Source organism: Taeniopygia guttata, chromosome 9, assembly GCF_048771995.1.
Source record: "Taeniopygia guttata chromosome 9, bTaeGut7.mat, whole genome shotgun sequence".
Taxonomy (NCBI): Eukaryota; Metazoa; Chordata; class Aves; order Passeriformes; family Estrildidae; genus Taeniopygia; species Taeniopygia guttata.
This window is the reverse complement of record NC_133034.1, coordinates 21,237,105-21,261,845: the sequence shown is the minus strand read 5'-3', so window position 1 is coordinate 21,261,845 and position 24,741 is coordinate 21,237,105. Positions and strand designations below refer to the sequence as shown.

Below are 24,741 nucleotides of genomic sequence, written 5' to 3'. Positions count from 1 at the left end.
TGTCGAGGAAGGTGGAGTCACCATTCCTGGAGGTGTTCATAAAATGGCTGGGGGTGGTGCTGGGAGTCAGTTTTGTGGATAAGGTGGTGATCAAAGATTGGACTTGATTATTTTGGAGGTCTTTTCCAACCTAAATGATTCTATGATTCTAAATTAAATCAGTTCCTGCTGACTTGAATACCTCTAACTTCTTTTCATACCATTTTACCTCTCCATTGGTGCTGGTGTCATGTTCCAAGGCCAGACCTAAAATTCAAGACCTTCACTAAGGACAGGACTGCCATGGGCTGCAGCAAAGCATTGAGCCCTCCCAAGAATTCCCACCCCAGAGCTCACCAGCTGGCTCATCATGACTGGGCTTTTCAGCAGTACTTGTGCTCAGCCAACCTCCATCAATTCTGAAGCACTTTGTGCGTGATCACTGGTAATTTTTCATGTTTAAGATAAAGCAGTTCTCATTGCCCCCACTTTACAATCAAAAAAGTGATTTTTTTTAGAGGAATTTGATAACACTTGTGCTTTTTTTTCATCAGTATTACAATAAACTTTATTGTTGAAGCAGTGGCCAAAGTCTGCTCCTATTTTTGATAAAGAAAGGACGGATTTGGATTTGATTGAAAAAAACCCAGTCTGTGGAACAAGGGAGTATGAATTCAGAATTCCTATCCTCATTGACCTCAGCAGAGCTTTTCAAGGCTCCATTAGTAAGTATGAATCTGAGAAATGCGTTAGCAAATTCAGTGCCAGCTAAGCAGTGGGTAGGTTTGGCTGATCTTAGAGCCCTGATCTTATTAGAGAGAAGCTGTATATATTGAGCAGATTTTTCAGCCCAGAGTGTGAAAACTCTAGATATTAAGGTGCTCAGTTGTGAGTTACACTTGGCTCTGCTGCTGTCCTAAATGGTTATTTTTTTCCTTTTTTTGTGATCCAGAGTCCCATGTTGCTTTTCATCTCAGTTCTATAGTGGATTTTGTGGATAATGTGGAGAGTGTACAGAAAGAAAAATGGTACCAATATGCAAACTTGAATTAAGGTGTGTCTACAGTGGCTGGGATGCAGTGTTTTAGCAGAGCTGTTGAACTGCGATATTTCTTGAGGAACATGATATGGAACAGAACAAATATTAGCTTAACTGGAACAATATTCATATAAATGTACATAGTGCAAAGTAGCATAATGGTTGCTTCCATAGAGACTGAACTCCTCTTCCCCCTTCATATTTAAGTGTAATTTTTGGACACGATGCATAGTTTTTCAACTGAAGTAAGAAAATACTTTTGTACACTTAACTACAAGTTAGAATCTTCTAAGGCTCAAAATTACTCTGTGCAGTATTGACGAAAGCTGTGAAACTGCACAGAGCATTTTAACTATAATGAAGAATCAGAAATTTTACATAAAAGTAAAAAGAATGGCAAGCTGATGCTCCTTATTGTTGTATCCCTTCCTTTTCATTTCTAAATTTTGCACTTGAAATTAAACTGAGCCTACTCCCAAAAGGCAAAACACAAAGATTGTATACACAAGGAACATTAATGGACTGTGATGGAGTGTCCTTTGGTGGGTCTATATCTCTCACTGAAAGCTTGTATCATCTATTCATGATCATCACATTTCTCACAGTACAGAAGAGAAAATGAAAGCAACATTTCCAGTGTATTTTTGTTTTGTTTGGAGTGATGACACAATCTCTCATTTTCAAGGGAGTGTTGTTTAAGCAGACACTTGTGTTTATATTCTGATTTTGTGTTAAATAACTCAGGCAGAGGAGCTGGGCTAAGGCATTTAACACCATGTCCTTCACGGTCTTCCAGGTGGCAGAGGAGGTATGACTGGTGTGCATTGCAGAAGTCACACTCACAAGTTTTGCATAGTCAAGGGCAGGATCTCTCAGAATTTTTTTCAAAAATGTTGAGTATTTGCCACTCTCAAAAAAATGGAATTCATTCTGGCTTTGATAATTGACTTAATTGGAGGTTGCAGCCTGTTTTCTACAGGAATATGCATCTCATTTTACTTAAAATAGAAAAAAAATGTTCTCTTCACCTGCTTTTTTTTTTTTTTCTTTTTTTTTATAGGGTGCTTGACTACTGTATACCCCTAATGGGAAAATATTTTGCTTAAGTTCTATTTTTATCTCCTGTTTGTTTATTTTTAATTACTACTTCAATACCCTGGGATTCACCATCGATCTTCATCTGCCTACACAATTATCCCTAGCTTGCTGAAGGGTTTGTTTATTTTTGAAGCTATATGAGTTATATGTGCTCTGTTAAGGTTATTTGTGTGTGTGTCTAAGTACTGGTAACAGGAAGATTCTGATTTACAGGGAGGAAAGATGAATTGATGTTACTGGTGTTATGAGGGTGTCTGAATGATTTTGCTGTCTGGGGGTGATTTTCCTTCTAACAGCCTCTTGGGGAAATGCACATCATGGAGTGAGATCTTCCTGCCCCAAGGTTACCTAGGGAACACTGTAACATAAAATGTGGGTGGTTAATGCCTTTAAGAGTGTTTTAAATGCACTGAAGTTCTTTGCACAGCAACTCCCACTAGCTTGAGAAGTATTTCATAAATTTATGAAAATGAATCTGCAACTTCACAGGAAGAGACAGCTCTTACTTCTCACCTTACTGGAGGGTCTACTCTGTGTAGGTTTTGCATTATCACTTAAAAATGAATTCCACCATTTTGTTTTAAGTTAATGAAATCTTATCTTTGATCAGTGGAACAGTGTATTTCAGCTGATATAACCTAAGGTTCTGTCCCAAAATTAATTTCTCTCCATCTGCAAAGAAATTACTTTTCCTGTATAAGCAAATGGGGAAAGTATTTTCTATCCCAGTAAAGGCAATATTGGCAGCAAAACTCTGTACTTTTCTTCAGCTCTGAATGTAGTTGATATATTTCTTCCTAACTTTTAAATGCATAAAAATGTTCAAGACTGAGAAATCTGGTCTAGTGGAAAGTGTCCCTGCCCATGGTGGAGGGATTGGGTTTGGATGATCTTTGACATTCCTTTCAACCCAAACCACTCTAATTCTATGATGTACAAATTTGTTTGGTGCTGAAAAGGTTAAACAACCAAAAAAACCAACAATTCAAGAGCAACTTTAACGTGCAACCAATACCAATGACCAAAGCTACGAAACCAGTGAGTAACCATGATGATGCTCCGATGGCATTTAACAGGTTATAGGTTTGTGCTGCAGTACAAATGGACACGGGTGATGACCCAAACCTGGGTGAATTTACACAGTTTATAACACTTTTGAGACTCATGGCCATGGCCCTAAAACCTCTGTGGGGTGACACCTTCCATTGTCTGGGTGTCCTGTCTGTTGTCCAGGGGATCTGGTCCTTCTCATTCCCACCATTAGGAGAATGTGTGGGGTACCTACCACAGCCTTGGGGTGGGGAAATAGGGATGACAAAGCTGTGCTCTGTAGGTAGGTGTATGCTCCTGGCAGCACTGCAGTAATAAATAATAACTTCAGGTTTTGATTAGTCTGAAAGCTGCTCTGAATCTTCCCATGTACTTGCTTTCTAAAACTGAGACCATTTCTAAAAGGCCTGACAAAGAATGTTGATCATTGAATCATCCTGTAAAATTTGAAAGAACTGTAATTATAAGCAGTAGGGAAAATCTATAGAAAAGAGATAATTCCCCATTAAATTCAACAGGGCAGTTGTCAGCTGATATAAATCAGTGAGTTTATTGATTCAGTGGAGCCTGTTTGCACAATACAAGGGTTCAGCCCCACTGGGTTTGGGAACAAATTCTGTAGAACCCATTTTGTGTCGATTATATTAATTTTTATTCTGTTCAATATGACTAATTACTGCTGCTCCTTCAGCGTGAATGGACCAAAGGGCTCCTGTCAGAGCTTTCTGCTGGAGTGACTCACCAGGAGAGTGAGGAGCAGTGACAGATCCTGCAGCTGAGCAGGGAGGGCCGGGGGGATTTGTTGTCAGGAGCGGCATCACACGTGCAAGAGAACCAAGTCTCTGCTAAGTGAACCCTACGCTGGGTTCTTCTTCCTCCCTGTATTGTGTGCAGCCACAGAGCTCCAGTCTCACTGCAGGCTGTAAAAGGTCTGTGTGCTGGGCAATTAATCTAAATTATGTGTGAGGTTTGGAATATGTCACACCGCATCATTTGAAGCATGGTACAAACAATGGCTGCAATTCAGGTAGAGTTCACTCCCAAGGCTTCCACTGGTCTTAAGTAAAGAACCTTTATTTTTGTAAAGGAAACAGTGGTACAGACCCCCTTATTGTCTCTAGCACATGAAGCCTGAAACAATTATAGCTTGCTGTAAAAATCCATTTCTCCTCATTCTCCGCAATCCTCAGATTTCCTTATGCTCCCTGACTCAGGGGAAATATTCGTTAGGAAAGCACGTAGAGTTTCCCTAAATATATCAAGTTTGAATTGCTGAAGCTGGTAGCTGGCTCCTTTCCACACAGTTTGTAGGGAATTTTTAAAAGAAAACCCAACAGCTGATCGTGCAACTAATCCAGATTTTCGTTCTTTCATCCTAAGCGAGGAAAAAAAGTGCTGACAGCTGAAGTGCTCCCTTACTTCCCTTCTGCAGTATATTGTGGGGCACTGAAGGTTTCTGCCCTGTGTGTGGGTTGCTTCAGGCTGTGCTGAAGGGTGCACAGTGCTTTAAAAGCCATTCCCTCTCCCAGGGCATGAGCCTCTGTGCCTGAGGAAGTGTTTGACACTCGCCTCTTGGAGCAGCAGTGCTGGAGGGTGGGAGGATGGAGGAGATGGAGGGTTGGGGTTTGCTCATGTTGCTCCTTTCACACCACTGAAGGACAGTTCCAGACTAAGGTGCTGTAATCTCTGCTGAACCACGTGCAGTGAGCTTCCACCCCACATCTGCATTTCTGATTGATGATATTGATGCTCAGGCTTTAGCTGTTATATTTTTCAGATTCTATTCTGCTTTAGTGCGTTAGTCTAGGCTTTGAATTAGTGGATGGTAAGCTCTCTCCACAGAACAGGTAGACAAAACAATTCATTCTCTAGCTGGGGACACAAGGACAGCCAGTACAGATTTCAGATTTCAGGCCCAAGAGCATTAACAATGGTGGACCAAAGAGAGAAAACAAGAAGGATGGGACTTTGTGGGTTAAAGCTGTAATTGGACAATTTGTTCCAATATGCTAATAGAACCAAACTTATAAAAGTGTGAGACCCTGTGACCAGTTGTCCATTTTGTAGCCATTTTGGGTTGTTCTGCCCAAGGTGGATCTATTTGCAGCATCTTAATAAATCCCTACTTTCTTCTTTAGCTCTGTCTAGTCTCTGTTCTAGGTCAGCCTTCACAAGGCATCAGTATAAGCTTAAATTTTCTACATTTTTTTCTTTCTTTTTAATCTTTTACTTAGAAATATGTACGTTTTCTTCAATTCAAAGGGTATTTAACTTCTTTTTCAGTCAGAGCTATTTCACAGGTGAAAAAAACCAAAGATGGGGAACCTGGTGGCACAAGGTGACTCAGAGTTGTAGGTGACTCTGCATCTGCAAAGACACCACAAAGCAGATTTCAGGCTGCTGCCACACCTGTGGATGGCCTGTGACTGATAATGCCTTGCCCTCGGGGGCTTGGGTTTGGGGCAAAAGGCACAGAGGTGTGGCCACGGCAGCCTGTAACAGGGATTTTGGATTTCCATTTGTTGCAAGACAGGGTCTGAATGGTTCTTTTTATGGCCCCGTGCTGTGTTAACTGTGGTGAACAGCTGAACTCAGGTGTCACTGTTCTAATTCCTTCCATTCCTTTACCACTGCACTGTCTATATTACCCTCTCGCCGTTGTCCTCCCTTCCTTCCATCACATCTCTTAGTTAAGATCAAGAAACCAGAGTGCACAGGGAAGGTTTGTTTCCCCGCTGTGGGAGGCAGAGCACCCTTCCCTTTCCTCCAAAACACAAATCCTCAAACTCCAGCAGTTAAACCTCAATCCAGAGCACTAACATTTGCATTTGGAAGAATTTTGCATGCACAGATGGGGCTCCACAAGGTGCAAAGCTGTGAAGAATGTTGTAAATTGTCGAGTCAGGTTAAATTTAAAAAGTGAAAAGGGGAGGAAAAAAGTAAAGCTGAGTGAAATGAAGGAAGAGACTCCAGATGTGGGTCGGATGGGATCTGACTGTGTTCCAACGTTTCTTCAAGGCAAGCAGGGAAAAGTCAAGTCTTCAGGCAATGTTTTTTGAGAGCTCCAGAGGGGATGAATTAGGGACAATGTGTTTTAGAAGCACATATTGCCCGTGAGATTCATCTGTTGGGGTGAGCTGGAGGCCCATCTCACCAAAGCTCCTTCCCACCTGTGCTGAGGTGATGCCTGGGTGCTGGCTTGTGCCCAGACTGAAGCAGGAAGGTACCAGGGAAGGCAGGGGTGCTGCCAGGGCTGCAGGCCATGCTGGGCTTTGTAGGGCCGTGACTGGCAGGGCAGGAATGACTCTGCTCCCCATTGATGGGCTGTGAGCCAGTGCCTCTGCCATGAGGGTGGTCCATGAGATCTGGGCAGGTTCCAGGCTGCTCCTGAAATGAAGGGAGCTGAGGGCTCACCTGTTCCTTTTTCCACACCTCTGTGTCCTGAATGAAGGTGAAAGTAATTGGTAGTCTGTTCCTCACATCCCTCTTTAATACTGCAGTAATTCCATTTTAACCAAGCTGTGTACTTTTATCTTCCTAAGGGATCTCAAACAAGCTTTTAATTTTCAGCAAAACTTTTGCAGATCACCTCCAAGGTCGGGGTCGGAGCTAATTTTTTTTTGTGCCGTGCCTGAGGGAGATGGATTGGGAGGGGTTGTGGTCTTGGAGCTTTCAGGAGGGCTCCTTGTGTCTTGGGTGCTCAAAGATGGTGCACAGCACAGAACGTGTTGGAAAGTGCAGCTCTGTTCATGCAGCAAGTTCAGAAACTACTGAAACACACTTGTAATGAAACAAATATTGTAAGAAAAATAAGGAACAATGGGCCATGCCATGGACCTGGTTTTCCTCTCAAGCTAGGAAAACTCGGTGGACTTGCCTAGTTTCATGACAGCAGCGATGAAAATTTATTTCTTCCCCTCCTTCCTTCTGGTGCTGCCCTTTTATCCCACAGGCTGGCATGTTGTGCACACTTAGGAGCTTGCCTTGGCTCTGGGATTGGTGTTTGGGGTCCTTAGTGGAAGCCATAATCCATCCTGCAGTGGGGTTACAGCTCCTGCAGTGAGCTCCAGCATCCCTCCCAAGTCTGTCCCGTCATCTGGCAGAGCCTGGGAAGATAAGACATGTAAATAGGAAATGAATCACAGAACTCTCAGAGAGATGTGAGGTTAGGATAAAACAACAAAACAACCCCCTCCCGACCCCAAATCCCCACCCTACTAAAAAGAAATCCCAAACAAACAAAAAGCCTGGAAGAAAACTCCAAAAACATTTTGGCTGGTGATGCACAGGGGGAGAAGATGGTGTTATAAATGTAGCTATGACTCAGGCAAGAGAAGCAGCAAGAATTATGTAGAGCAGAAGAGATTTTAAGTTGGAAAAATGTGATTGAGTTAAGAGGAAGAAAAATTTAGGCTGCATCTCATGAGAAAATAGACTAATTGTGAAATCCTCTACTACACTTAGATCTGGGCCCTTTGGGAAATAATGGAAAGGAGTGTTTCTTGGCAGTAGAAACCCCATGACAAAACAGCAGTGCTTTAGGAATAGGTTATGCATAGCTGCAATATAGTTCATCAGCAGCAGCCCCATTCCTGCACTAACAGGAAAGAAGCAGCTAATTTATCAATAATAACTTTTGTGTTTCACTGCTTCCAAAGCAACCACACTGTGGTTGCTGACAGATGTGTTTGGGTGCAGAGGTGACTTTACAAAGTGAGAATTTATCTAATAGGAACAGGTCTAAAACTTAGGGTTCGTTTTGCATAGGCTGCCCAGCAGTAACAAATAGTCACAGCTGTTAGCTTCTACTCTTGTCATAAGCTAGATTTGAACTATTAAATTAAAGGCAAAATAAAATTTGAGGTATTTCTTTACACCATTCAGTCCTCCAGGGAAGGATTTACTAATGCACATATATTTATCATATTGAAGCTTTCCCGTTGCTTAAAAATATCTATTTTCTTGAGACACCTTATTGAAAAAGTGCCTTAGTGCTTTTCATCATCCACTGTAACTTGTTTTCAAAGCAGAAGACAGTATATGCCTTGAAAATAGTTGTCCACAGTACTGTATGGCAAGCTTCAAAATGCACCTAAGGTTTAAAATTAAAAATACTAATCAAGAGCATGAAATGCAATTTCACAATTTGAAATGATGTTTCAAACTTCCCTGCCCACTGTAAATTTGCTACCTGTCTAAGGCTGCTGCCATTTCTATGGCCCTGGAGCAGCAGCAACCAGAGCAGCTCAGGGGCTGCCTGTACCTTCCACTGTGGGGAATGTGGTTGGCTTTACCCCAGTGCCAGCTGCCACCTTCCACCTCAAAGATCCAGGGCAGGATGGTGTTTGACTTTGGCTTTCCCAAGCTCCCTGTGTTTGACTTTGGCTTTTAGTCTGCTTTGAGCTGGAATTCTTCTTAATACTCTTTATCTTGGTTTTCCATCAGTGACATTTTGATGTTTTTGCATGAGCTCGAGCTAAGAGAAGATTCCATTTTCTCCTCTGTCCTCATTCTTCCACCCTTGCTCTCTGGGCTTATCAGCACAGCTGGTGTCAGCTGTAGCTTTTATTTCTACCTGTCCTTGAGCCAGCTCAACTTACTAAGCCAAGGGAAAAAAAAAGTATCCTTTACAAAAAGATGGATAATTTGGTGCTGGATTTGTGAGTGGAATTGAGAAAACCAAATTATGCCAGTGCTGAGCAAGGTGTGGGCTGAGCATGGTGAGCATGGAAGGAAGGTGGGGAACAAGACTTGTCCCTTTCAGCAGCAGAGAAGCTGAATTACACTGTTGAAATTGGAAGGATAGACCTTAAGGAACAGCTCAATGACAAAGCCAAAGTTCACATATTTTGATTTTTTTAACCAAGAAATGGTCTATATAGAAATAAAGACATGTTGCAATATGTACAAAGAAATCTGCTCATAGATCCTATTCAGTTCAGAGGCAAGAAACTTGTCACAGTTGAATTAACATGCAAATATTTATTTTATATTCACATCAAATAAGTGAAGTGGTAATATTTAGTTTTGTTAAGGAGCTTTTGATGTAAAATTTTTGCCCATAGTACAGACAGGACAGCATATCTGCTGTTTTAGCAGCCAAAGAGAAGACAGTTACTGACTGATTGTAATTAAGTGTATTTTAGTGTGTTGCCTAGTATGCATTACTTAATTTATGCCTGTTTCACACCATCACAGTTATGCTTGCAATAGAATAAAAATTAAATCTAAATTTTCCAGTACTTCCTATTAAATATATTTCCATTCATAAAAAAAATCCCCAACACATAGCAAAGCTGTAACTATGTGTAAGGTATGAAAAGAAATGTCAAAAAATGTGTTCTTTCTGGCTATGATTTACTATTTGTTTGTTTTCCCTAGTGGAATAGCAGGAAAAAATATGAGAAAGATACTGAGAAATGGCATGTTGCCCATTCTTTTTTCTTTACATCTATTAAGAAGAATTTGAACTGTCAAAGTTTACTGAAATATTTCTGTGCATATTCAGCTTGAATTATATGCAACATAAAAAGTACTTTTTCAGTGTGCACTCAGGTAGATAGTCCACCTCTGTTGCCAAACTGTGTAATTTTAGATGATGAAATAACACCATCCCAGCAGGTTAAATAGTGCTGCAGGTCATATCTACATTCCAACAGTTTACTCAGTGTAGGAGGGTTGGTATAATCAAGTTTAATTACAAAAACAAAAGTAAAATTGCTATGTGTTTGATCCAAAGCCTATTGAAGCTTACAGGAATCTCTCAGCTGGTTTCTTTACTTCTGTAAGTTTTCTGTTATTAGGACTGACTCAAACTTGGTTTCTTCATGCTTAGCAAAATTGGGTTTTTAGCATCATTAACAAAGTGAGAAACAAGCTGGTGAGACAGCATCATTTTTCCTCTTAAAAACCTGAATACGTCCTTTTCTTCCCATTAACTTCTTGTGCAATTAGGTGTTTATATGCAACAATAAACCACATCCAGTCCTTATGGCACATCTCAATCATAATGCTGAAATTAGGGGAGACAGTTCTCATAAGCTGGTGGTTCTCTGTGGTAGAGACTATCCTGTGTAAAACAGCTGGCTAAAGGGCATAATTAATTTAATTCACAACAATTGTTGTTCACTGTCTAATTATTTCAGGTTCATCTTGATCTGCTTTGAAAATGTTATGCATTCTAACGTTCAAGAATTCAAAATTTTATGAACAGTGGCAAAAAGTACTTATAGCTTGCTTTCATTACTTTTTAATAGGAATATGTGGCCAAAGACAGTTGCAAATATAAAAAATTACTTCATGGATAATCTTTCATTAAGTAACTCTTGAAAGTAAACCTAATAATGCAAAGAATTTTAAAACAGCTTTCAAGCAAGTGATTTCTTCCATCATGGTTCATTCTCATAATCTTCTTCAAGTATTTAGAGAGTCAACTGCTCTTAATTTTAGATTGTTATTAAATAAGTGGTGATGATGACTGTGGGTAGGATGTCTTTTACTGTCTAGAGTGTCACAGTAGAGTGTAATAGTCCTAGATTTGAAATGTTTTAATCCTATTAAATGGCTGTGTTATCATGGAAAATGAGCACCTAATTTATTTTAATATTTCATTTTCTTTGAGCTGTTTTTCTTCCTAAGTGTTTTTGAGTGACAAATGAGAATCAAAATCTGCTGTTGATGCTTACTTTGCAGTTGTATCAAGAAGACCCTTATCTAGAGCTGACAAAACCCAGCTTTCCATAAAGTTTCTTTATCTCAGAAAGACAACACAATCTATACACTCTAGTTCTTTGTGTTCTTGTAAATCTCTGAACATAAACCTTTCTGTAGGCAGTGCTTTACATATGTCTGTCAAATAGAATTCATGTTCTGCTCAAACAGACATCTCCATTTTTGTGCTATTTATTAATCATGTTGCCTCCAGGCTGTGCAACCTGTGTATAAATTACTGACAATTATTGACTATTTGATACTTTTGGTCATATCAGTGCTATTTGTAGACTAGACAACCTCTGTCTGGAATTAGTGCCTTTATGTGTTACAGGAGCAGAAACAATTCTATATTTTTTCCTTGAAGCTGATATTCCTTCTTTGACCATGCTTAGACAATTTTGTTATATATTACATAAGTGTGCAGCCCTACAATGGAAAAGATTCACATCCCCACCATCCAGTGTGGTATGAGACAAACCAGGTACATCTCCTGCACCATCCTTTGATCAAAAAAACCCCAGCATGTGCTGTAGCTTCATTTTAGGAGCACTGCAACCTGAGCCTCCTTTCCTTGTGAAAGAAAATCAATCCTTCATACATGAAAACAGTTAGTAATGGTCTTACTTGAGCTTAGTTTAGACTGAATTATTCATGACTGAGTTATCCAGGATGAACATTACCTGTGCAGCGCACTGCCTGAATCTCTTGATCTCTTGTTTATTTTCATCGGGGTGATTTACTTTAAGAAGGACTGCAGGACCAAGTTGTGCATTTGCTGGACATGATAACATTTAATATCGAGATTTTTCTTTGTTTGATTTCCCCCCCTCCTCCCCCCCTCCTGGTGTTTGTTGTGATGGGTGTTGTTTTTTTTTTTTTTTGTTTAGGGCCCCAGCAAGGGGTCCCAAAGAGAATGTTAGTGCTTTTGAATCTCGATGGCTCCCTGTTGACATGCCATCTGCAGATGCTCGTGTAGAGTATGTTTTAAGCAGCTAACACCTGGGGTGATGTATTAAAAAATGCTCAGCATTTCAAAATCCTGGTGATGGAGAGTGATATGCTCTTGATACGCCTCTTGCTGTTAGAACTATAAGCTGGATCCTGCTAAGTCCTAATGCCTCCTGTTGGAGTGAATGATAACAGAGAATACTTAGGACTTGAGAGAGGCATGACTTTTCAGGTGTATTAAAAGGAGTTTAACTCTGTCAAAACTCCTTTTTTATTTAGACACAGTCATTTTAGACTCATCTCCTCTGCTGTCTTTTTGAAGGACTACAGTCTAATAGCCCTTGAGCAAGGGGATGAGCAGGAGTTGCTACCAGGCCTTTAGACTCACATGGCACTCCTTTATTTTAGTGATTTGAGTTTGAAAACATTCAAGCCGTGTCATTTTATAGTGACAAAAAATTTCAGCAAAACGAAGTGATTTTTGATGGATGCATTCCTGGAAGCTATGCTGAGGACAGGGAGCACGATTAGACACGGCCAGCACAACTCCACCAAGGGCAAGTCTTGCCTGCCTGATCTTGTGGATTGCTGTGATGGAGTAACTACACCAATGGACAAGGGAAGAGCTTCAGGTGCCATCTGTCTGGGCTTTGGGAAGGCCTTTGACATGGCACCAACAACAAATAAGACAGAGAGGAATTGGATGGGAGGACTGTTGGGTTGGATGGTTGGACCCAGAGGGATCAGTTTCATCAGTCTCTGGATGGGGATCAGTGATGTGTGGTGTGCCTCAGATCTCTGCTGGGACCAGCACTGTTTAATACCCTCACCAGTGACTCTGACAGTGGGACTGAGTGCACGTTCAGCAAGATGCAGGTGACACCAAGCTGAGTGGTGTGGTTGGCACAGCTGAGGGACAGGATGCCATCTGGAGGGACCTGGGCAAGCTCCAGGAGCAGGCCTGTGTGAAACTCATGCAGTTCAACAAGGTCCAAAGCAAGGTGCTGCACCTGGGTCAGGGCAATACCTGGTATGGACACAAGATGTGGGATGATGGCGTTGAGAGAGGCCATCATCTCAGAGAAGGACCTGGGGGTACTGCAGGATGAAAAGCTGCATGTGAGCTGTCAGGGTACACTTTCAGCCCAGAAATAAAGAAATTCTTTGGAATGAGGGGTGCGAGGCACAGGTTGCCCAGAGAAGCTGTGTCTACCCCATCCCTGGAAACATTCAAGACCAGGTTGGATGGGTCTCTGGGCAACCTGCTCCAGTAGAAGATGTCCCTGCTCATTGCATAGATGATTACTAAAGACCTCTCCCAACACAAACCACTCTATGATTCTCCAGTAGTATAAAATGAAAAACACCTACAAAGAGCCCGAAGAACATGGGGTGTGTATATAACAAAAGATACAATTATCTAACATGATTTTTATAATATCCCACTTAATGACCCAAAACAGTAAAAATAAAGTCTGTATGTATTGAAGTAATTTTCAGATTAATTCAGAGAGAAGTAAATACAATTTGGGTCATGTTGCTTTTCATGACCCTAAAACCCCATTCAAATAAGCACTATGGATTTTAAAGATCTGCCATGTCTTTGTTGATGTATTATTGATCGTGGTTAGTCAGCAGTTCAGCTGTTGGTGTTCAAGACTGCCCAAGGCACTAAGATCACTTGTTAGCAGATTATATTGCTCAGGTACTTTCTCTGCTAGGTTTATTTTCTTTTTAAAGGTATTTTTGTTCCTAAAAATGCTGAACCGCCTTCCTGTTTAATTTTAGCCAATGATTACGTGCAAATGTGTTGCTGATACTTGTGAGGAAATGTCTTTTTCCTTTTTTTTTAGACACACCTAAAGTTCCTTACCTGTGTAGATTAAATTTCACGTGCTTTACAACTCAATTGATAGGAAACATAGTGGACAGAGGTCTATATGAGAAATATGGCAAATTTCCCCTCAAGAATAAGTGTTGTGACTGCAGCTTCTGAGACTGATGCAAAATGGATCATATATTTGGTTGGTTTTAGGGGTATTTTCCATCTAGAAAGCTTGTGTGACTCTAAAAAGAATGAAGTAAGGCCTTGGAAAGCTTTAGTTATGGCTTCCTGGGTTTTTTGTTTTTTTTTTAAGCTTTGGTTTGTTGATTTTCTTTAAGTTTCTGATTTTGGTATATTGGCTGACAGTTTGCTGCTTATAACTTCATGGCAGTTTGCTTGTGGAGGCTGTTTTTTTTATCAAAATATTCTCTTTTAATGAGGCTGTGTGATCCCTATTCTATTGTTGTTATCCTAATTAACTTTCTGAGTGTTTTGAGCATTTTGCAGGGATGTCATTTGGGTTTTTCTTTCAAAAAAAACCCCATTATTTGAATAAGAGATACTGCATGTACTGAAGTTTCTCAACTCTTATGCAGAATTAAACCAGGCAATTGTTGAGTTACTAACTCTAGGTGTAAATACAGCCCCTGAAATTTTTGGCAGCCCCAGTATCTGCTTGTGCTAGTAAACAATAGATGCAAGTAGCAAAGCAGTGGGTAGACAATCCTTGATAATATATGCAGTAGTCTTCTTTTTCTTTTATAAATCACAATTTAAGTGCTTGAATAACATGGTATCTCAGCAACAACTTGACAAGAGACATATAATACACTCTCAGAGAATAGAAAAAACATCATTTGTCACCAATAAAGGTGTTTAGCATTCTGATCCTCCCAACATAAATTAATTTGCAGTTATACTAGCAGTGTTTTTACATATGTATTTTGCATTTGCATCAAACTACTTCCACTCCTTAGGAGCACTCGCTGCTTTTCTGAGTATTAACTGTTCAGAATGTGGGTACAGGTTAATGTACTGCATGCCTTAGGATCAGCTCTGGTTTCTCTGTTACATAGTGCATTTAGTCTTCAGGGGATTAAACATGTTCTTCATGAATAAAAATGAGTATTTATTAAATGTTGTATCAGGATATACTTATTCAGACAGAAAATTCAATATATTACTTGAATGGTGTATGGGAATCTGAAGAAAACTTGGGGAAGCTTTTTATTCCAGTAGAAATTTTGTGCATTTATATTTTTTATTGTTTTAAGGCTTGGGTGTGCATGTTGAAAATGGGTTCAACAGAGCAAACCAGATTTAAGAAAAACAGATTTCTAAGTAGTCATCCTTTTCAACTGGTGACAGATTTAGAAGATAAAGTGTTGCAGACTTCATTCCCAAATGTACCTTGGAGCATGTGACAGATAAAGTTACAGAACCAGGCAATTGTAGATGATTGCAACTTTGCAAAGAACAACTTTTTAGGGAAGAAACCTCAAACATGAAAGCAAAGTAAATGTTATTTGCTCTCTTTAGTATTCATGGGCTGTACTACAACAACGATTGATCGTTACTGGGTATTGTTTCTAAAGCTTTGTGAAGATAAAAATGCTAGGTCTGGTGGCTTGATAAAAAATTAAATGCTTACAATAAAAAAATGCTATTGTTTTCTCACATCTGTAGCAGTATTTATAACTGCATGGTGTTTTCAGGATGGGGAGGGAAGAGATTTAAAAAAAAATAAAAATTAGTTCAAGGCCAGACCCTTCTTTGCTACATATGTTTTTGACACATAAAACAAAGGATGACAATAGGAGATATATTTCAAAACAAGCACAGAGACTGACTCTATTAAAGCCATACCTGCTGCTAGCCTCAACAGTACTTTGGGCGGAATATTTTTAGTTTGATTCTATGCCAATTTACTTGTATTATTTTCAAGCTGTGTAACCAATGTTTCAGCAGACCATCAGGAATCGACATATTCCTTTTTAATTATAACCTCTTTTAAGTTTCGAGGTGCTTACATTGATTGTGTAGCCTTGTGGAATCAGCAGCAGCACCAAAGCTCGTCTCTGAGGGTAACAAGCAGCATCTGTAATAAACACACTCTGCAGACAGAAATGGGAACATGCTGGTAAGGGATATGTGCATCCTTGTTCAACTGTGACATGTGCTTATCAAGATGCAGAATGAAAGAATTTTGCATGTAGAATCCAGCAAGTAAAGATGGAGGGGGAAAATGTCTGATTTTTGTGGTGATTGCTCCCTGCCCCTCTCTCTGAGTGCTGAGGTGCAGCAGAAGAAGACAGGGCAGTCAGTTCAATCACTGTGATTTGTTCACCTGACACCACTGCAATTATAAAATAAAATCCTGGCTGAGGGATGTTTGCCTCTTGCTGCATGGTTTATGTTAAGAGATGTAAACTTACTGCAGACTAGGCCAGGCTGGGCCTTCTGTAGTTCAAGGCTGGTTGTCACAGGCACCAGGCATGTAGCAGCTTTAAATCTAGAGCTGACAACCACTGTAAAACCATCCCAGATCAGGTACAACACACATTTCCCTTCTTTGTTTCATGTCTTGCTTAACTATGAAGGAAAAAGGGCTGCTGGAAGGCTTCTTTTGGGGCACTGCCTTTGCTGTTTCTATAGGGGCAGGACAGCAAGTAAACAAAACTATTGAATGAAATTAATGACACTTGTGAAGCATTCCTAAGGGAATAGATGTGACTGTGGAATGCACAGGGGGTATATGGTACCCCTACCTGTCCCATGGGATGCAGTAAGTATTGTGTGGAACATTGGCCACAGAGCTCTGATCTTCCCATGATGAGAGATCCAGCTGGTAGAGATGCAACTGCAATGTCAAAAGTAATAAAAGTATTATGTAAATGAATTATTACAAATGCATCTTATGAGAATTGTTTCTCCATTTTGATTATGTGGTTCAATAGCAAAGTGACAATCCTTTGTGGAGCCTCATGGAGAGCTTGGAATCTGATACCTCACTAGTTCCACTTATTTGAGATTGAATAAACCTTTAGGGCTGGCCCTTCCTTCCAGTTTGAATAGAGAGGGGTGTGAGGTGAGTAGGCTCTACTTTAGGGTTCTTGCTAGGTGCCTAAAGCTAGCCAAAAGCAGAGCTGAGCAAACTAAGAATAAACTCCAGAGCTTGGCTTGGGCAACTGCTGGAGCATCAGCCACACTTGGAAACAGCATCAACAGATTGAAGGGGTTTGGTCTTCAAAACTGCAACAGATTGAAGGAGTTTGGCTTGGGAAAACTGTAGGAACAGGAGCAGCAGTTTGTGAGACAGCCTGGCTTATGCAAATGTAGAAATGGCAGCAGCAGGTTCTGATGGGATGTGTTGCTGGGGTATCTCCAAAAATTTTTAAACTGGCTGCTCATGTAATACCAGGGCCCTATCACCTATATGCTCAATTTATCACTGCATCTTGGAACTTCTCCATCAGAGTAGTAGAAAGCAAATGTTATCCTGCCATATAAGAGAGAGAGAAAGCAAACCCACTCAGCTTATTATTTACAGACCTATCTCTCTGCTTCCAACTCTATCCATAATAGATAATGAATAAATTGGTTCACAAGCAACTGTTTAAGTACTTGGAGTTAAACAACATACTGAATGATGCTCAGTCTGGATTTCATTCTCATTATTTCACTGTCATTGCACTAAGAAATTGTTGGAGATGTTTTCTCTGCCATGGATCAAAGTCTGTTTTTAGGTGCAGCATTTATTCCTCTGTCAAAGTCCCTTTTGACATGACCTGCCATTTCCACATGCACAAATTCATTTGAAATCAGTTCAAATATAAGTAGTGGGCAATTGTTTTCAGTCACATTTGCCTCCCGGGACCCAGATGGATTGCATTAGCAATGAACAGTCACGTATGCAATATAATACTGAAATCTTGTAGCTGGGTACCATATTGGCCATTACATGTTCATTAAAAGCTGTTGTGCATGTTAATGGGAAGATATAGTTCTTCGTGGTTAAAACACATGGAGTGGAGCCAAATCTCTAATAAAATTGAAAGCAATTCTGAAATCAGAGCCTTATCCCTTACAAACAGCATCTCATCTCTTTTTTCCCCCTCATTTGTTTCTGGACATAGGTAGACGCAGTTATCCAGCAGCAGCATCAGTGGAAGTTATGCCATAGAAAGCAAAAAATCCAGGAGGAAGGAGAGATTTGAGTGAGAATGAGGTGCTCTACTATACCCACAGGATTTCTTGTTCTCACCAGGACATTAAAACAATATTAAAACACCAAATATGCCAAACAGTTTTGCCTCAAGAAAAGTGTGTAGAATTGTGTTTGCATGATCAGGAGCATATAATTCATAACATGAAACAGAGGCTTGACTTGTGCTGCTCATTGTTGAACCATTAACCAGAATTCAATTGTAGTTTAATCGTATTCAATAAGACTTCATCACAGCTCCTTAGATCTAGTCTTAGTTGGAAGAAATTCTGGGTTTAGTATGACTCAGGTAGGCTGTGTGGCAAAACTGAAATACATTTCAGAAGTACAGACTGGAGGGCTGAAGGTTCAGGTGGTACTCCTGGTTTCACCAAAACTTTGGGAAGGTGTTTTCCTCGCTTTCTTTCCCCCCCCCCTCTTTTTATTTCAATGAGGATTACAGGTTTATGAAACCTGATTTAAATAATGTTAGACACTTAGGCTACTATTTTCCATTGTCTGGCTGAATGCTGTTGTGGGAGCCCAGTGGATGGGTGACAGTAAGGGTGGAAATAGGTGGAATTGAGCCTATGTGCATTTATCCATGATTTCTGAGATGAAGGTTGGACATTGCTAAGTCACAACTCAATTGGTATTTAGATGTATATACATATAGGATTAATTCTAAAGATTAGGAATTCCCATCAAAAGTTTTAAAAAAATTGAATTTTAAATACATGTGCTGCATTTCCTTCTTTTCCTTCTCACACATCTGTCAAATGAGACGCAGATACACTGCTATTAGATTTAATTTCTAACTCTTAAAAAAAATAAGGCTGTGATTGCAGTGCAGAAAACTTGGAGGAGGAAAAAGAAAAAGAAATGCCCTTGCAGACTCCTTTTAACTTGTGTTTGTACATCCTCTGACTTCCTTAGGTCAAGACTCAGGGTAAGTTGGTGGCTGTACTCAGTAAAGGGCATGGGAGGAATCCATCTCCCTCCTTCTGGACAGAACAACTGATTCTGTGCCAAGAAGGAAATTAATTCTTCTAATACAAGGCAACAACAAATTATGGTTTCCAGCCACAGAAGGTAGAAGAGAAGGGAAAAGTGTGTCTCTGAAGAACAATGTTTCTTGGGATTGGGATTGTATCGTGTTTCTGGGGGCTGTTCCTGCCACTGAAGCAGTGAGTCCTCCCTCTCCAGGGCTGCTGTATGGGGTTGCAACTGAGCCATAAAGAGATCAGGCTGCAGCAGAAGAGCCACATGTCACAGCAGAAGCTTTGCTCGAAAAAAACATCCAGGGCCAGGTCTCTGTGCTTAAATAAGCTGAATTCCTTTTGTTTAGTTTTGGTCTGTTTTCATTTTTAGGGAGGGATATGGAGTTTTTGTTGTTGTTATTTTTCTCCCCCAAACAACAGACATATAATTGCTTTTAATTTATCTGTAACTTGAGTTTGGATAGGAGCCCATGTGTGTAAATACTTGAAGGAAAAGGGTCAGATTTGACCAGTAAAGGACAGAGGGCTTGTAAATCCATATCTTTCTTTTGGTGATGGAAAGCAGTAGTACCTGGTGTGTTAAAGTTTAAAATAAAAATGGAGATGTCTGATCTGTTTGCTGTCCTTTATGGACTGTGGTGCTACTGAAAGGATAAAACTGTCGCCCTGATTCTTAAGTTTTTCTAAAGCCTTCTGAGTTTACATTCTGTTAGAAAACTTTCCCTCACAATTTCTGTAAACAACATATTGTTTTGCATTCCTTCATAGGGGTAGAAAAACTTAATGTACTAGTGGTTTGTCCAATGTCTTTGGAGAGGTGGCCCATTCACTCTCCAATCCACTGTCACCTTTGGAAAAGTATAAAAGTTAGAAAATAAACTCTCTCTTTTACCTTGCAAAATAGCAGGTAGCTCGCATTGTGCTTTCACGTGTCCTATAGCAACACAAAACCAAGAGGCTTTTGGGTTTTTTTAGCTTCATTTCCCCACTTTGAATTCTCAGACTAATTCAATAATACCTACATGATTTGTAGGTTTGTTCTTTTCTTCGTTCTGTATATTTTTTTGTGTCTGTCACTGAAATATATATGCAACTGTAATAGATTTCGGTACAGAATGTGTATCACACCTCTTGCTTCATATTTTTATTCAGTGGCCTGTCTGTTTAGGCATCCTGGGAAAGATTCTTTCTTGCAGACATCTATATCTGTTCTCTAAGTCTCCATAATGAATCTGGTTTTGTGCTATCCAGAATTAATATGAATTGTAAAAAAGCTTTGTCAGTTCCTCTTATTTACTTTCTTTGGAGTTGTTATATTTTGCCTTTGATGTCATAAATTTCATAAGCTTAAACACCTTAATAGTTCATTTCTGGGAGTTTATCAGCAAAACATGAATATCCTCTATTTTTACCTAAGTTACCCAGTCAGATGTGTGATTTATCTTTATGCTTCTGTGCTTGTATTCTCACTCCAGTGCTGAAAGGATAGTATTTCTATATCAGTAATTAATTAATGGTTAAGTGTTCTTATTGAAGTGTTTGGTTTTTAATTGATGTCATGGATGAGATCAAGCACCAAAAAGGTCTAGGTTTTTGTTCAAAATCTATTCTGAAAATGGATTCTGTTATTCTGGGGAATCCTCGTGAAAGGCTCTCCAGCAGGTGAAAAATCTTGTGGAGACATTTCCTCTCACTCTGGCTGGGCCAGGAATTTTTTAGTGATAAAATGAAGGGTTCTTCTCTATTGGCTGAAGGTGAATTCATGTGCATTTCTTTCCATAACATCTCATGCTTTAAGCAATGCTGTTTTTCTCTGCCATCTTCCTCCTTGTTTAAAAAGTCTGGCCAATAAGGAGCATGTGTTCTCAAAGCAGACTCTGAAAATATGATAGCAGGGCTTTGCTGGCAATGAAAAGGAGGAAGATAGGGAGAAATGGGAATTGATTGTGAAGCAATCATTTGATGTTGGAGAAGCGAAATGCCTCTTCCAGCAGCAGCAAAAGATGGACGTCTTATGACATGCTTTTGTGTCTTAGAACATTTCACAGTCCCTCATGAAATGGCTTTCTCAAGAACAGCATGATCCCACTGAACATTGCAGTGATAGTAGAGACTGGATTTCAGCTTCAGATTTAGATTTTTTTTCCCTCATTGTCCATGCCTTTGTGAGAAACTCATAGTTCTTTTTGTGTTTTGTACTTTTTGCATACCAAAGTTTAAAACCAAGAACAGAAGGTCAAAAAAGTTGTGTTTCAGTGGGTATGAAAGATGTGTTTCTAGTCTGTATTCCCTCAAGAAGACTAGTGCTTGGAGACATATCTGGAATTTTCATATCAAGCTGCTGAAATATAATTAATGACTTCAGGAGATCCATCCAGACCATAGCTTTCTTCCTTGAGGATTTGCCACTCATTAGTATAAAAATAAATAATCTTTCTCGATTTGGGAAAGATACTGGGTTTAAGGGGTTTGTGGAATGGATTTTCAGGAATGATTTCTTCACAGACAATTCAATGCAAGGAGATTCCAAATATCTGTGCAAACTCCTGTCTCCTGAAAACTAGACAAAATATACAACAGAAAAATCTTAAGAGAAAGGGAAAATCCTATTCTGCTCTCCGACTAACATATTATTAAAAATGTATGAACTCCCTGAATATAAATCATCTGCTGAAGGAAGGGTGGCAAGTCAAAGTTCTGACTCTCATCTTCCAATATTTTTTTACATACAAGGTTTATAGGAGGAAATAAAATCTTTTATTATCCTGAATGAAACAGTTGAAAACAGCAAGCAAGGGTTTTGGGCATATGAAACCACTTACACAGTTATGAATTGAATGTGCTGGAGAGAAATGGGCATAGGACTTGGAAATTTGCTGACCTTCATTTCCAATTGCAGATTATTTAAAAGGCAGGAAAATTGGCCAAACACATTCAAAGAGAAGGCTTCACCAATGAAGAGGTAATTCCACATGCTTGTCTGGTATCTCTGAAAAGAAGTTGTCTCCCTTGGCTTCTGCTGGCTGGAAAAACACATTACTGCAAGAGCTGACATAATGAAAACATCTTCCTGACATGGTTTCAACTTTGTCTTTTGCTGTGAAACATGGAGCAATAGTTGCATGCTCAGATCAGGGGAGACTGTGTATTAATCAGCTTGGGTTCATGGTTAGCAGCATATGCTTTCCCTCTGGAACCAAGTCCCTTGGGAACATTGTGTCAGTGGAGGCTGTTTTTGAGGCAGGTTTTAAGGTGAGGTTATTTCACGCGCAGAATAAAAATTGAGCCTTAGAAATGCAGCAACTGAAAATGGTTGGATAATATTTAGTGTTTGAAAATACTTCATAGCACCAAATATTGAAAAGTGAGGTGTTTTTCTTGTTTCTTTCATTTCTGGTGCCGTGGATAAAGAGACTATATAGAAAAAATGGCAGCATTTTTTAGTTTTGCCTTTGACTTCAGTGGAAGGAACATTGGGCCTTTTGGCAGAGAGCAGACTTTAAATCTTGCAAGCCACCATATCACAATTACCTTTCTAAATGGAAAAGTACAGCTTTGCTACTGTAACAGAAACAGCCATGGATTGTAGGTTATGTTTTATTTCTTTGATTTCAGATATCAAACAAATTAAAGCTGGCTTTAATGACTCCATCCCCCTTGGTGGTGCTTCTATTATAAAGGAGATGCTTTCCTCTGTTAAGCTCCTGTCAATTATAATTTCTCGTTAAAAATAAAAAAAAAAAAATCAGGGAAAACAGTTGATAACCTACAAATGCATGGTCATTGAGTTGCTGAGGTAACTAATGTCAAAGACATCTAAAGCTAAGAATCTATGTTAATCTACTTTTTGATGTGGTTATAGATTGAATAATAATTTATGTTGACCTGCTTTCCCCAATGCCTCATATTTATAAAGATTATAAATAAATTGTGGCTGAACATAAAAGTAAATTAAGTGTTCAGATGCAGTGACTTTAGAATGTATTTATGGAATTAACTTCCTCTTTGATATACGTGTGCCGATGTTTCATGAACTGTAGGCAGTTCCCCTCCCTACACATTTGTCAGGACATGACCTCAAATCTTGCAAGTTTATTTTCTTCACAAAATCTTCCTTCCTCGTAGCTGCTATGACACCATCCATATAAAGTCTGAAAAAAGTTTTCATCTTGTTTTTCCCTCTCTGTAAGGCCACAGATAAAAGAGAAAAGATTTTTGGACCTCTTTGTAATGTGCAGAGTCATTTGCTGGGGAAGCTCATGCTGGTTCCTGTTATGCTGGTGAGTTTTGTGAAGGGGGATATTTTCCATTATACACCAGCTTGATGGCAGTAATATATTTAGCATAAAATCCCTTGACTTTTTTTTTTTTTTTTTTTTTTTTTTTTTTCCCAGAAGCCCAATTGCAGCAAAACCAGAACACACAGAGGGTGGTAGATTTTTGAGAGACTTTACATGCTACAATATTTTGGAATGCAGGTTATAAAAGGGACAAATGTTATAAACACACCCCTGCATGGACCCATGAGCACTTCTCTCTGAACAGGGGGGCTGCCACTTGCTCTTCGCTCCCTTTAAGGAAAGAGGAGGGAAAAAGAGGGTCTTGACATAGGACAACAGGAATGTTTCTAAACTGAAGGAGAGTAATTTCAAATTAGGTAAAAAGAAATTTTTTACAATGGTGAAACACCAGAACAGAGGCTGGGGCTGCTGCATCCCTGGAAATGTCCAAGGCCAGGCTGGATGAGACTTGGAGCAAGCTGGGATGGTGGAAGATGTCTGTGGCAGGGGGTTGGACTGGATGACTTTTAAATGTCCCTTCTAACTCACCCTGTTCTATTTTATTAATGCCTCAGTCATGGATTCCATACTGCTTGATCTGTCACAGCTTTCTAGATCTGATGCCCCATTCGCTCTGAACCTGGGAATGTGATTCATTTCAACTTTTAAAGAGAGATAATAGCAATGTAAATAAATTTTACATTATCTCATAATGCTTTTAATAGCATGAATGTTGATGGAGTTTTTTACTAAGTCCCAAGGCACTTTATACATCTACACTATTAAAATAGGAAAAGTCATAAAATATAGAAAGCTTGTGTGGCAACAAAATGATCTTAAACCTGTGTGAATCTGTCAAGTGCAGGTCAGGATCTTAAGCACTATTATCTTCAGGCTAAGCTTAAGAACATAGGCGTATGAATAAAATATTTACTGTTGCTTTTGTCAATGCAGGCTAGAACTTAAAAGCAAATTTATTTTCACTAAAAATCTCTGTACTAAAACTATTAAATAGGCAGCTATTCATCATAAATTATTTCAAAAATGTCCAGTGCAGAGTTTGAAAGATGGCTTGCCCGGAAAATTAAAGCAAGATCAGAAGTTTGAACCACGGTGTGGCTTTAACTGGATGTTACCGTGTGTCCATGAAGGCTCCATTCTGTAGTACCCAGTTCTGTCTGAAACTTCATGCAGGTTTTTTCTTGACTGTAGTTAAAGATTAATTTTTTTTCAATTATTCCCAAACTTTTTCAGCTTCTCTCTTTCCTTTCTACATCTGCTCGAGCACATCCTATGTTAGTACCTGAATATCTGATTTAGCAGCCTGCACAAGATCTATCCCCAGAATTTTAATATGTACCAAGTATTTGACTTACTGTAGTAGATCCTTGATGAAATACGCTGGAATATTGATAGAAAAGGGATAAATCTTATTTGGAAAGGTCAGGCAAAAAAAAGAGTGTGTTACTTTGAACTCCATCATTTGGCAGATGCAATCTTGGGAAAAAGAGGGAGGGGGACAGGCAAAAGGAGTTTAATAGATTAAAGATATTAGAACTTTTTGGATCAGGTGGGACTGTTTAACTTCTTTCAAGTACAGCAGA

At 39.5% G+C, this 24,741-nt stretch overlaps 1 protein-coding gene and 1 long non-coding RNA gene across 2 annotated transcripts in view; one reads left to right on the top strand and one right to left on the bottom strand.

Moving 5' to 3' along the window:
• The window catches only part of NLGN1 (neuroligin 1), a 424,671-nt gene that overhangs the window by 9,960 nt on the left and 389,970 nt on the right, over nt 1-24,741 (top strand). The window lies entirely within an intron of this gene.
• LOC140684713 (uncharacterized) overlaps nt 3,700-24,741 on the bottom strand; it is a 33,235-nt gene continuing 12,193 nt past the window's right edge. Inside the window, exon 2 of the long non-coding RNA XR_012057405.1 lies at nt 3,700-7,272. This is a non-coding gene — a long non-coding RNA (uncharacterized lncRNA). The remainder of the gene's footprint in view (nt 7,273-24,741) is intronic.